The sequence below is a fragment of the Impatiens glandulifera genome, chromosome 3 (genome assembly GCF_907164915.1).
Source record: "Impatiens glandulifera chromosome 3, dImpGla2.1, whole genome shotgun sequence".
NCBI lineage: Eukaryota > Viridiplantae > Streptophyta > Magnoliopsida > Ericales > Balsaminaceae > Impatiens > Impatiens glandulifera.
In genome coordinates this window covers 27531784-27543029 of record NC_061864.1, presented here as the reverse complement: position 1 = coordinate 27543029, position 11246 = coordinate 27531784, and the positions used below count along the sequence as shown (strand labels likewise).

The 11246-nt window shown below is 39.0% G+C and overlaps 1 pseudogene; it reads left to right on the top strand.

Annotated features, from left to right (window-relative positions):
* Positions 1-6669: 6669 nt before the first annotated feature.
* On the top strand, positions 6670-10930 carry LOC124929356 (annotated as a pseudogene).
* Positions 10931-11246: the final 316 nt, after the last annotated feature.

Below are 11246 nucleotides of genomic sequence, written 5' to 3'. Positions count from 1 at the left end.
GACCGGAATCTCATCTTCACTATCAGAATGAATATTGTTGTTTTTCAATCTGTTGTGTAGATCAAAGCATGATGCAGTATTACTTTCAACCGATTCATCGAAAACAACGTGAAGTGTTTCCTCCATGGTTGCAGTTCTATTATTATACACTCTATATGCTTTACTTACTACTAAGTATCCTAGAATGATCCCGGTATCGGTTTTTGCATCAAAAACAGAGAGTTGGTTTTTCCCATTTATATGTATATAGCATTTATAACCGAAAATCTTGAGGTACTTAAGTTTGGGAACTCTGTTAAAATAGACCTCATACGGTGTTTTGTTGTGAAATTTGTTTATTAAAGACCGGTTTTGTGTATAACATGCAGTATTGATAGCCTCAGCCCAAAATTTCTGAGCAATGCCGGAATCGGCTATCATGGACCGTGCGGTTTCCTTGAGAGTCCGGTTTCTTCTCTCGGCCAGGCCATTTTGTTGAGGAGTCCTAGCACTAGACAACTCGTGTCTTATGCCGGATTCATCAAGGTATGCGGTTAATGTACTATTGGTAAATTCGGTACCTCGATCACTTCGAATGCTATTAATGCGAGTTGATTTTTCATTTTGCAAGCATTTAAGAAGTGTAATCAGGTTTGATGCGGTTTCACGTTTAGATGGTAGAAATATTACCCATGTAAATCTAGAGTAGTCATCTATAACTACCATGGTGTAAAGCATACCTCCTATGCTAACGACCTGAATCGGTCCAAATAAGTCCATATGAAGAAGATCTAAGCATTTGCTAGATTGGATATTTCCTTTACTCTTAAAGGTTGACCTAGTTTTTTTACCCATTTGACATGCTGAGCAGACCTTATCCTGATTAAATACTATATCAGGAATACTTCAACTAGCTTTTTACCGCGAATGTAGTTTAAGGTTTTCATGTTCAGATGGTTTAGTCTCTTATGCCATAACCAGGTTTGATCAGTCTTAGCTATCATGCATATAGGATGTTCTACTCTAGTTTTCCAGTCTACCTTGTAAATATTACTTATCCTATTTCCGGTTAGTAGTACGATACCTTGAGAGTTCTTAACTAAGCATGCATGTTTAAGAAATTCTACCGTGTATCCAGCATCACACATCTGACTAATGCTAAGTAGGTTAAAACGTAGGTTTTCAACTAAAAGTACATTATCAATAGTTAGGTTACCATGGACAATCTTACCCTTGCCTACAGTTCTACCTTTTGAGTTATCACCGAAGGTGATTAAAGCACCGGTTTCTATTCTGATGTCGGTTAATAGATTGTTGTTTCCGGTCATGTGTCTGGAGCAGCCGCTATCCAAGAACCATTCAGAGTTTCCTAGCCGTTTCTTTGGATCCTGCAAAATGTACATATTTACAACTATTTGGTACCCACATTTACTTGGGTCCACATGCGATTAGTCCATTTGGTATCCAAACCTTAACAATCCGGACAGCCTTCTTTGCTAAGGTTTTAACCGTCCTTTTGGCACTCGGTCTCGTGTATCTCGGTTTTTCTACAAAGGTCTTAAATGGTGGTGATCTTCGGTTTGGTGATCTTTGGTTTGACCTATGCAGTTCAGGATAGGCTTTCATATATTTGAGGATTTTGGCTTTTCGTTTCACAGGGTCAAGCCATTTCTCAGAGTCGGTTGGACCAACATAGTCGTATTTTAGCTTTTCTTCCCTATAGTATGCGGTCAACTCTTCTTCAGCGGTCCAGGAGCTTTTAGTGAATCTTATAAGGGGGAGGTTACTTCTTGTAAACTTTACTTTCTCTACGGGTTTTTGGTCTTTGGAGCTATCCTCTGTGTATCCTAGGCCAGACTTGCAATGGGGATGTCTGTAATGACTACACATTTTCTTTACTATATCACTAGATCTCTTATATGCAGCCATCTTATATTGGAGTCGGGCATTTTCTTCCTCGGTTAGTTCTCTAGCCGGTTCACTAGATTGTTCGGTCTTAGGATCTAACTCGGTTCCTAAAATGTGGGTATCATCAGGTTTTACGACCTCCGGTTCGGTTATAATTAGTACCTCTGGTTCTGTCGGAATGGGTATTATAGGATCGGTTCTAATGTTGAGGTGCTTAGGCAGCATTGCTAGTAGGTTCCTATATTCTTCTACCATGTCCTTCAATGCATTGTATAGTTCATCTTTAGTAAATTCATCACAAGAAGAGTCAAAAATACTTGTTCCTCATTTGCCATGAGACATGTGAGTTCATCATCGCTGTCACTATGAGCCCATAAGCTTCCTCCATCATCGGCTATCAGTGCTTTCGGTACCTCACTTCCTTCACCGGTTTGTTGATAATTGTTTCGGTTATCTTGGTTATCCAGTTTCTGGGTATCCCTCCTCGGTTTCCTACATTCCCACTTAAAGTGTCCCAAACAGTTGCAGTTATAACACCTTATATTGGATTTATCACCATAGTAGTTGTTTGTCGGTTGGCTTCTTTTCATGAACCTCCCAAACTTCTGTGCGAGCATAGCCATGGCATCCTCGGTGAACTGTTCGGCGGTTCTGATCGGTGCTGGAGCAGGAGCAACCGGCTCTATGGGTGTGATCAATGCTCTGGTTGAGGTTGAAGCCGAAACCTCTTCTTCAGTTCTAGACCTCATTTCAAACTCATATGCCTTAAGATCTTCGAATACATCATGCAACTTCATCTTGTTTAGGCAGTTTGATTCCCTCATTACCATTGTCTTTATGTCCCACACACTTGGAAGAGATCTTAGTGCTTTCATGATAACCTCTTTGTTGTCATATCTCTTTCCAAGTGTTGCTAGCTCATCTAACACACCAGTGAACCGGTCACTGTACTCCTTCATTGTTTCTCCCGGTTTCATTTTGATGCTTTCAAACTTCTGTGTAGCCACCATTATCTTGTTCTCCTTTGTTCTTTCATTTCCCTCAAAGATCTGGATAACCGTGTCCCATGTCTCCTTTGCGGATTTGCAGTCTCTGATCTTGCAGTATGTGTTTCTGTCCACACTATTGGAGATCCGGTTTCTAGCATGGTTATCTAGGTTGTTTCTCCTTCTATCTTCAGTTGTCCATTCCTTTCTGTCCTTATCAATGATTATCGGTCCTTCGGCCAGAATGGACTCCATCTCATCATCCAGAGTGATTAGGTGTAGGTGCATGCGTGCCTTCCAGTTGGCAAAGTCATCACCTTCTAGCATTGGAGGCCTATCCTGAAACATGCTTGCTTGAGTATTGAAACTAACTGCTCTGATACCAATTGTTAGGATCTAGGTAGCCGCTGGAGGACCGGGGTTGGACCGGTTAGCGGTTCTTACTCGAGGGGTGGTGGTTAATCCGGTTAGAGATTAACACCGGGGTTTCAATACTACGCAACCTATCACAAACCCTTGAACTAGGTTCAAGCGCGGAAGAGATTTGCTTTCAGGTTGAAGCAGCACACTTGTATAATAGGCAGAATCGGTTTCGGATGATGAAGGTTTGAAAATTGATGGGTCGGTTTCGGTAACCTGGTGATTCGGCTTGAATAGGATTAAGTCGGTTATAGCGGTACGGGTCGGTTAGAAAGTGGAACCGGCAGAAAGTAAAAGACAAGAGCGATTTTATGGATGTTCGGAGATAAAACTCCTACGTCACCCCTTCCTCTCGAAACCGCGAGAAGGATATTCACTAAGGAATACAAATACAATCCGATCGAGACTTATTTCCTGCTCGATAACACTCTTACAATTTATACCGGAATTGTAAAATACACACACTAGCACTCAGGCTTTCTCTAGAGATAGAACGCACTGTTTTCACTTGTAGATTAAATGCTCTTAGAATTTTTCACTTGTTTCACTGTGTGTTGCTTGTCCCACATTTACTCTTCTTCAACTGCCCCTTTTATAGGTGAAATATGCCAACGGTCATATTTCACTGCCTTGAATCTGATTGGTTGAGCAGGGGTGTAGAGGTTCAGTGATTCAGAGATTCAGACCTGCGGTCGTTTCCTCAAACCTGATGGTCAACCTCAGACCTGGCAGTCTGTTCTTCCGGTGTGTAAGACAAACCTGCTAGGTTTGTCTTTTACTCAATGTAGACACTGTCTGTTAGGTAGTTGTCTGTACTTGGAAGATCTCCTTTCTGACTTATCCCGAAGTGGAAAGATCCTGTAGGGCTGTCTTCTGCAACCTGCAGACTTTCCTCAGACTTGTATAGATATGGAAGTGTTTAGTCTGTTCCTTTGGTATCATTCTCAACAGATACCCGAATTGTCTTCTTGTACTGGTCGGTCATTCGACTTAACCGGATGGCTTCCGGTATGGGTGATATAACCGGACTTCTTCCGGTTATTCCTCTTCCTTGTGGCTGGTCGGCTGTCTGATGTTTCCGGTTTTAAGCTTTGGCCGATCATTTCTTTGTGCGGTTATATTCCAAGTATTCTTGGTCGGTTTAGTAGCTTGACCGGCTAGTTTTCTTAGCCGGTTCTTTTATTTGCCCGGTCCGGTTCCTTGTTCCTGCATGGAAGGTTTATTTAAGTTAGGTTTATTTGAACCGGTCTAATTTTATCTAATAATTTCCTTTACAGAACGTCATTAATTCGCCCTAATTCGCCCTGATTCGTTGAATACAGTTTGATTGGTTGGTTGGATGCGTCACGTAGGATGCGTCAAGTAGGATGCGTCAAGTATAATGCGTCAAATAAGATGTGTCAAGTAGGATGCGTCAAGTAGGATGCGTCACGTAGGATGCGTCAAGTAGGATGCGTCACAGAGGATGCGTCAAGTAGGATACGATGCGTCAAATTTATTTGGATTTTATATAAAACCCAAATAAGCCTCGACGACTATTCATGCTCTTTCTCTCTCTCTCGCACCTGGCTCGACGACGCACCTGCCTCGACGTCTCTTCCTGCTCGTCTTCGTCTTCTCGTTCATTCATTGACTTCAATATGTTAGTTTTAGTTATGTTGGTTTATGTTAGGGTTTAGGGTTGCGTCTTGTTTACAAATGGTTCATGCATGATTTATGTTAGGGTTTAGGTTGCTTCTTGCTTGTAAATGGTTCATTCATGGTTTATGTTAGGGTTTAGGGTTGCTTCTTGCTTGCAAATAGTTCATTCATGGTTTATGTTAGGGTTTATGGTTGCTTCATGATTGCAAATGGTTCATACATATTTTATGTTAGGGTTTAGGGTTGCTTATTGCTTGCAAATGGTTCATGCATGGTTTATGTTAGGGTTTAGGGTTAGTTGATTCTTGTTTGCAAATGTTTCATGCATGGTTTATGTTTATGGTTGCGTCTTGCGGTTGCATCACTCAATTGTGTCACGCAGTTGCGTCACGCAGGTGACGGTTGTTTATAGTTATTGACGGTTGTTTTGCTTCTCCTTTGTTTATATTTATTGTGAAAGGTTTTCACAAACATTGTTGTTTTTGTTTTCCCTTTTGTAGATGGCAGAACTACGTGACGCAACTGCGTTACGCAACTGCGTTACGCAACTGCATGACGCACCCGAATTCCGCCGCAACGGTGACATTCACCTACTCAATCCTAATCACTAAACTCTAACAAACAATGCGTTGAAAGATAGAAATAAAGGAAGGAAGAAGAATACCAGTAGCAGCGGACATCTTCTTCGTTGGGATTTCGCCGTCTTCGTCGGGGATCGTCGTCGTGGATCGTCTTTTTAGAGAGAAGGAGGAGAATGGGAAGTGAAGAAAGAGAACAATAAATAAAGAAATTAAAAGAAATTGGAAAAACTGGAATTTTTTTAATTATATAGCAAGGGCATTGTGGACTTTTCACAATGCAATCGAGTGTGTCATGTAACTGGAGGATGATTGACGCAATAAGAGCATTTTCGTAAGAAATAAAAATAGGATCACCAACGCTATTTAAATTATCCCCTCACCATACGCATTTTTTTATGTCATTTCTCAAATTTCCCTTGAATTGATTTGATGGAAACTCTTATTCCTTGTATTGATTTGATGGAAACTCTTATTGTTCTACTTGTTTTAATTTAAATCAATGATTTGTAGAAACAAATTAAAGAACCGCCACGATCATCAGGAATCAAAACAACCGCCACGATCGCAGCAACCAATAAAGGAAGTGATGCAGATGCCAACGCCGCCGGCGCCGTACCATTGCTTCTTCCATCCATCGTCGTACTTATTCACCTGTAAGTAATTACTCAGTTCGAATAAGATATAGTCCAAATCATCTGTTCAACTTCCATTTCAGTCTCTTTAGCCTTTCCTTCTAGTACAGGAGCTTTAGGGTCATATATGACATGCGATTAAGAAATGAAGCTTCATAAAAGAACAAATTTATTCATACAGATACAGAGAAAGGGGATTTCATTACTCATAAATCATTTGGGATTTTCTATATTTTGTAATCACTTGCTGAGTGTGGAAGATACTAACAGAAACTGCCCATCTGTTTCAATGTCTGGCCTGTTTCTATTGCTAAAAGATGTTTCTATTATTTGTAGGTTTATCAACTCATTTTCTTTATATGGGATTTGTTTTGAGCTAAAAAGGGGATTATTGTTTATTCTGTTGTAGATAAAGAGCAAATATGTTCTAATAGAATGGTTCATTTTTTAGATGATGGAGTTTTCAAATAATAACCATTCCTTGTTTTTTTGGCATAGGCTGCATCTGGAGCTGTGTAATGTCAGATGATAGATATGATTTATCCAGGAGTTGTTCCGTGCACAAGGTAAAGCAAGATCTTTTTTTTATGGGTGTTTCAGTTTGTTCTTCAATGCCTGACAAGATAAGGTTCTCCCATAGGTGAACTTTGATGTGAAGACAGAGTATGATATGATCCAAAATTACAAAATCCTTCAAGATTGATTAATATACTAGAGCTTGAAAAGGTAATCACATCTTTGTTACAGGCTTGTCTAAAAAATAGGTTCATTGGCATATTGCAATATTATTTTCTTGTCTGTGCATGATCTTGAGAATTCCCTATTTGTCATTGTTATGATGAATGGATATGCTTTTAGAAGTTGATTGAAGCATATTGTTAATGAATGATGTACTACAAAATCTTGCATTAACAGGAACCCCTATTAGGCTGTTGAGATCATCAGACATCCAGGACTGCTCAATTCTTTGAACTCAAAATGGATTCTGTGACCATAACTTTTCCAGATGCTTGTTCTCTCTCCACTTCAGCCCTCACATTCCTTGACAATAATTTCAACTCTTCCGATGACCTTCAAGTAGCTTTGAGTCTTGAGTCAGAATTACAAACTAAATGCCAAGAGTTGGACCAATCTCTTCTAGATCTGAATCATCGGCTTGAGGCGAGTCTTCTTGCCTACGCTTCGTATTCTGATGAAATCGGTGCTCGTTTTACAGATATCAACAGTAAACTCGGCGATCTCCGTTCGATTACTCGCATTCCTGATTGTATTTCAGGTGCCAATTTTCATATAGTGCTTATTACAGTGTTTCTTCAAGATATTTGAATTTGAAATTACTGATTTTTGGACTGTGTTTAAGGTGGAAAAGAAGAAAAGGGTTCAGGGAGCTCAGATCATGTATGGGGAGAGGAGCTACCATCACTTGCAAGGGAGGTAGCAAGAGTTGAGACAGTTCGAACATATGCAGGTCAGTTTAGAAATAAAAACATCACTAGGTGTTATTGCAGATTTTTAGATACATAGAAATTATTGTATGATCTTCATGGGAAAGGTCTTTGCCTTATTAATAATTTTGGAGAATGGTTGAGAAGGATGACACAGCTGATGTTGTTGAACACTTCTCCAAATATTGAATTAGAACAACTTCTATAGGAGCTGATAAATCAAGCCTGCATGTTCTTACAATATCCTATGTGAAAGTAACAATCTGTTTCTCCTATTTAATATGATCTAGTTAACTAGCAACCTTTGATTTTTATGTTTTACTTGTTTTTAATCCAGCTAATATGAATCTCTTTCCCAATATTGTTGTATACATATATTTTTGGAAATGTTGAAGTTTGTATTGAATTGTTGCAAATGTGACTGCTATAATACAGATGGTGTTTATACTGGGAGCTTGTTTGATGTAGGGTTATTTGAAAAAACAAACAACTTTTTTTTTGAAAAAGTGGATTATTTGGGTTTAATGACTAAAATACCTTTGTATTTAATATTTTAAAATAATGTAAGGGTATTGTATTTTAGTAAATGATTTGATTGATGATGGATAATAACGCTTGACCATTTGACATATCTGAATGTTGTTCATGGAACAACAAAGCCACCTTAGTAAACAAGTGTTGTAGGTACACTACCCTTATTATCAACCTTATTGTCTAATAGTTAGGCAAAAGTTTGTGATCCTGTTCCAGTTTGCTCCTAGCTTGAGAATGTAGTTCTCCTGCATTCACAACTATACTATATTGGTTTTCATCTTCTCTACATTCAGTTTGAAGTTTAAAATATGAGATAAAAATTCTCTGTTAATACTTTGATTTTCCAGAGATGGCATTGAAACTGGACACTTTGGTTGGTGATATTGAAGATGCTGTATCTTCCACAGTAAAGAGAAGTCTTAGAAAGCAGCCTTCACAGGATTCTGAAGTAAGCATCTTTTGCATTCCCAAAATATAGATCATCTTTCAAAGAGAAATTTTCTTTATCCTTGTTAATCATCCTCTCCAGGACTCACGCCATGTTGCCATTAAAGCACTTAAACTGGCAGAAGATATTTTAACTACAGTTACAAAAACTCGACCACAGTGGAAACATCTAGTTTCAGCCGTTGATCATAGAGTAGACCGATCATTAGCCATTTTGAGACCACAAGCAATTGCAGATCATAGGGCCATGTTTGCTTCCCTTGGCTGGCCACTACCTTTTTCAGATTCAAATGCCGAAAAGAAAGTGCAAAATCCTCTTTTCAGCATGCGAGGGGAGATTAAGCATCAGTATTGTGAAAGCTTTATTGGATTATGCGGCCTTCAAGAATTACAGAAAAGAAGAAAGTCACGTCAACTTGAGGGGCATTTCAGGGAAGTTGTGATACAACAGCAACAACAACCTCTTTGGACAATAGAAGAATTGGTTAATCCTATTTCAGTTGCATTCCAACGTCATTTCTCTAAATGGATTGATAAGCCAGAATTCATCTTTGCTCTCCTGTATAAGGTGACCCGAGATTACGTTGACTCCATCGAAGAAACATTACAACCACTTGTTGATGAAGCAAACCTTTCAGGTTACAGTTGCAGAGAAGAATGGATATCAGCCATGATATCCTCCTTATCAATGTTCTTGGCAAAAGGGATATTCCCAGTCCATATAAATGAACTCAATGGAGATAGTAGTTCTTCTGTTACTCAATCACAAGCCAGATCATCATTGCTTCACCTTATCGATTTAATGATCGCCCTTGATAAAAAGATGATATCTCTGGTTGCACAATCAGGAATCTCGTTTGATGGAAACCAGCAGAGAATTTCTTCTCTATCTGTGTTTCAAGATAGACCTGACTGGCTTGATTTATGGGCTGAATTAGAGCTGAGCGATGCTCTCGATAAACTAAGACTGGCAATCGACGACGAGAGAAATTGGGCTTCGAAAAGTCAAACGGGTCCACAAAGTTACAAATCGCCTGCAATTTCCGGTGCATTTTTGAAGCAGCTATCTTATGTTGTCGAACGATGTCGATCACTCCCAACTATTGATCTTAGATCAAGGTTTCTTTTGCTCACTTGTGTCCCTATTATAAAATTTGTTTTGGAGAGATTGATTCTCAGGTGCCAAGATGCAGAAGGTCTGACAGCTCTGACAGAAGACGACGCTTTAATCAAAGTTATAAATTCGATTAATTGTTCTCGCCACTTCGAGTCTGTGCTAAAAGAATGGTCCGAAGACATCTTCTTCTTGGAGATGGAAGTGAACCATGACGACGAAAAACCCCAGAAGGGTATTTTTGGTAAGGTGATAAAAAAACTAGAGAAGTTCGAAACAGAGTGGGTTAATAAGTTATCAACCGTTGTCTTGAGAGGCTTCGAGGTTCAATGTCGAGATTACTTTAAGAACAAGAAACACTGGCTGGAAATTGGCAAGGAAGGATCATCAATGGTGTCGAGAAACTTAGTAGGGGCCTTAGATTATTTGCAAGGGAAAATGTCTGTAATTGAAGAGGGGTTGAATACTGTGGATTTTGTTGGTGTATGGAGAAGTGAAGTGTGGCGGTTGGGGCTGATAGTTTGATCTTTAACGGTGTGGTTATGAGTAATGTGAAGATTAATGATGGGGGTGTAGAGAGATTTGGTGGTGAGTTGGCGGTTTTGTTTGGGTTATTTGGAGGTTGGTGTTTGAGACCTGAGGGGTTTTTCCCGAAGCTTAACGATGGGATGAAGGTTTTGAAGATGGAGGAAAAGAAACTGAAACAAGTTGTTAGGGATGGTGAGGGGAAGTTGAAGGAAAATGGGATTCGGCATTTAAGTGTCAATGAAGTGGAGAAGATTGGAAAGAGCAGAGTATATTGAAGGTAGGTAAAGAAAAAACACGAGCCCATTGAGAAACACTTTTTTTGGATTTGGGTCTAGATCAGGATCACGTTTGGAAACATGACTTTATTAATGATTTTTCTCGTTTAGATCTGGGTCCTAATTCAGAATCAAATCCAGAAAAAGTGTTTCCAAATGAACCATTTGGTAGAGTTTTGAAATAATGTATTCATCCTTTTAACTTCTGTATATGTTTGTTGCAGCCTGCAGGCTCCTTATTTGACACCTTGAGTGACCCTCTCAGCCATTGCACTAATTTATCAGGTGAGATTGCATTTAAAAAAAAAAATCATTTTGATTGCTTTCTAAAATTGCAATTGTGTTGGTTTGTTTTATTTCTCTAACTTTTAAAACCAGGTCTAGACAATGGTTGTAACTCCTTAATTCCGATTATTAGCTGAGATATTTATTCTATTTCTAAAGCTTTAGACTATCGAAAACAATTTTAAGTATTTTTAATAAGTTTAGGAAGCAAATGAGTCTGATGCAAGTTCAAGAAGGTTTTTATTGTAAGCTGAAGAAGCCAGCTTCTTTCCTTGTTTATTATATATTATAGGATGTCACTCTGCTTTATAACTGGTGCATGCAGATTGCAGATCAGCTGTTTGTAATTGTTTTTTTAGGGTTTGAAAACTGGAGATGCTTAATCTAACGTGGATCGAGGAGGTAATATAATCTTTCCTGCATTCTTATAAAATTATCTACTCACGATTTTATTTGCAAGAACGCGTTGAA